This window comes from Hibiscus syriacus, unplaced genomic scaffold (assembly GCF_006381635.1).
Source record: "Hibiscus syriacus cultivar Baekdansim isolate YM2019G1 unplaced genomic scaffold, ASM638163v2 tig00111504_pilon, whole genome shotgun sequence".
In the NCBI taxonomy this organism is placed as follows: domain Eukaryota; kingdom Viridiplantae; phylum Streptophyta; class Magnoliopsida; order Malvales; family Malvaceae; genus Hibiscus; species Hibiscus syriacus.
This window is the reverse complement of record NW_024063107.1, coordinates 421,764-424,719: the sequence shown is the minus strand read 5'-3', so window position 1 is coordinate 424,719 and position 2,956 is coordinate 421,764. Positions and strand designations below refer to the sequence as shown.

General features: G+C 32.2%; 1 pseudogene; it reads right to left on the bottom strand.

Moving 5' to 3' along the window:
- Positions 1-234: 234 nt before the first annotated feature.
- Positions 235-1,086, bottom strand: LOC120164030 (annotated as a pseudogene).
- Between the last annotated feature and the right edge of the window lie 1,870 nt (positions 1,087-2,956).

Genomic DNA, 2,956 nt, shown 5'->3' with positions numbered 1-2,956 from the left:
GAGACTCGATCTCACGACCACAAAATTAATAGCCTTGCGCTCTACCAACTGAACTGGACTGACAATTTTACTTAAAAGATAGTAAGATGAGCGAGATAAATGATTAAAATTATTTTAAATAATTTTTTATTTTTTGTTAGTATCAATAATTTATTTTCATTCGTCTAATGATTTTCAGAAGAAATTGGGAATATATGTTGAATTCAGAATAAATTTTCACTGAAAAACAAGTACTGGATCGACAATGCAACTGGTCTCACATCAGGCATGACATTAAAGAAAACATTGCAAACAAGGAAACATGAAATGAGTCGGTAGCAACTCTTATTGTATCGATACTCATCTATCTAAATAGCCATAGTAGTTCAGTTGTTGGGTATGGCTAGCAGCCGGCTGATGGGACCATTCAATTAAGGCTTCCCCATGGGAGGGTGTCCTGGATAGTGACCATAAGGTGGCTCATACACTGGAGGCTTCTTTGGAGTCTCATGGACTGGTGGTTTGGGTTCAGGTTTCTCTTTCTTTGGTGGTGTATAGACTGGTGGCTTTGGTTCATACGTTGGAGGCTTCTTTGGATGCTCATAGACTGGTGGTTTTGGTTCAGGCTTTTCTTTTCGGTGGTGTATAGACTGGTGGCTTTGGTGGCTTAGGCTCATACGTTGGTGGCTTCTTTGGGGCCTCATAGACTGGGGGTTTGGGTTCAGGTTTCTCTTTCTTCGGTGGTGCATAAACTGGTGGCTTTGGTGGCTTAGGCTCATACGTTGGAGGCTTCTTTGGTGGTTCATAGACCGGTGGTTTGGGTTCAGGCTTCTCTTTCTTCGGTGGTGTATAAACCGGTGGTTTAGGTTCATACGTTGGTGGCTTCTTTGGAGGTTCATAGACCGGTGGTTTGGGTTCAGGCTTCTCTTTCTTTGGAGGTTCATAGACAGGTGGCTTAGGCTTAGGCTCAGGTTTCTCTTTCTTTGGTGGTTCATAAGTTGGAGGTGATTTGCCATAGTTGGGTGATTCATAGGTACCAAAAGTAGGAGTGGTGAGAGCCACCACTCCAAGTAGTAGAACCAACAAGTATGTAGTAGACATTGTGGAGCACTTTGCTTTGCATGGTGCAATCAGAAGTGCCCCTTTTATAGTGCTAAAGGAACCTTATGGTTAGCCCAAGTGTCCCACAGTTTTCTTGTTTTCACACCATTGGAAATAAATTAAATAATCAGCTAGGTTTTTTGAATTCTGAGTAATTCATAATGTAATTTGGTCCATTCAGGTCCCACTTGGTTGAAATTTTGAACCTTGTGGATACGATGCGAGTCCCTTAGTCATGATTGAAGAAAAACTAAACAAGTCTGGTTGCAGTGTTCGACGGGAAATACAAAAGAAAACTATAGAGGTTGATGTCCGAAATCGTATAAGGATATGATTCATGGATTTATTTTGTTAAAGTTCGGAATAAATTTTAGTATCTAGGGATGGATGCACAATTTTATATTAGAGGCGAATTTAAATTTATGGGTGAATTAGACGAAAACACATTTTAATATAAAATATATAAAAAATCTAAAAATATATTATAATTTTAAATTTTCAATGGGACGACTGCTCACTTACCCCTCGGTCCATCCCTTTTAATAGGTATATTTTTACTTCTTTCTACGAAGTTTCTTCAACAAGTTAAGACATGAAAAATATATCAAAAAGGGTATATAATATATTTTTTAAGGGTATATAATATATTTTTTCATAATTATAATATTATATTTATTTATCAATTAATTTAAATAAAATATTGTAAAAATTTATTAAAAATAGTTTTTAAATTTAGGGTTTAGGGTTTAGTTTTATTCATTATTAAATGTTGTTATTTACAAATAACTTATTTGTCGGTAATGACTAATGAGAGGTATAATCCTTTTACTTTTAGCTAATATATTGGATTTGGTACAACTAATTAATACATAAGAGTAAATGTGCGCTTTTAACTTAGGGTAAACTACACATTTGATAATTTAATTTTACTCTCTCTTATTTCATTCACTGTACTTTCATTACTTTCAATTTACTCACTGAGCCTTATAGATTGAATTTTTTTTCAATCTGCCGTTAAATAATTAAATGACGTTAAGACATGACAACTTACATAAAACCGATGTCGTTTTGAATTCCTGAAAAAGAAACATAGACTAAAACGACATCGTTTTGATTAACATACGACCATTTCAAAATGTTGTTAATTATTTACCGACAAAGTGACAAAAAATTGAACCATTAAAGTTTAATGAGTAAAATAAAAAAAATTAAAAGTACGATAAGTGAAATAGGAGAGAATAAACTTCAATTACCAAACATTTAATTTACCCTTTAACTCAAGGGTTAATCCAAATAAAATAGTTTCCACCAGCCAAATCTGCATCACTGCATACATGAGAAGTCATCATAATCTCTTCCAACTTGTCGGTTCTGTAGAAGTAAATAAAAGAAAACCGTTTAAGTAATAATTGTCCTAATCAATAATCTTAATGATTAAATAAATTATTGTTATCTGTAAAGTTTTTAGGTCCGAGCATAAACAATTATAAAATATTTAAATGTTTATTCTCAAATAGTTGAAAGTCTTTATAATAATTACTCTCATCATAATCATTTTAGATTAATAAAAAAATAAAGATATTTATTACAAAATTAAGATAATAATAAGAAATTATAAGTTAAGAATATAATTTTATGTAAAAAAATTTAGATGAAAAATCAAGTGTAAAGAAAATATTTACTATAATAAGAAGTTGTACATTATAACTTTAGAAAATTTTAAATATATAAATATTTATGTACATAGAAATGGATCGAAGGAGATGAATGGTGCAGTCATCTCTTCAGAGGTATTAAATTAATACATATTTTAAATTTTTAAATGTATAAATTAGCACCACGCTCATCATCTACGTAATTGGAATTTGTGTATCAT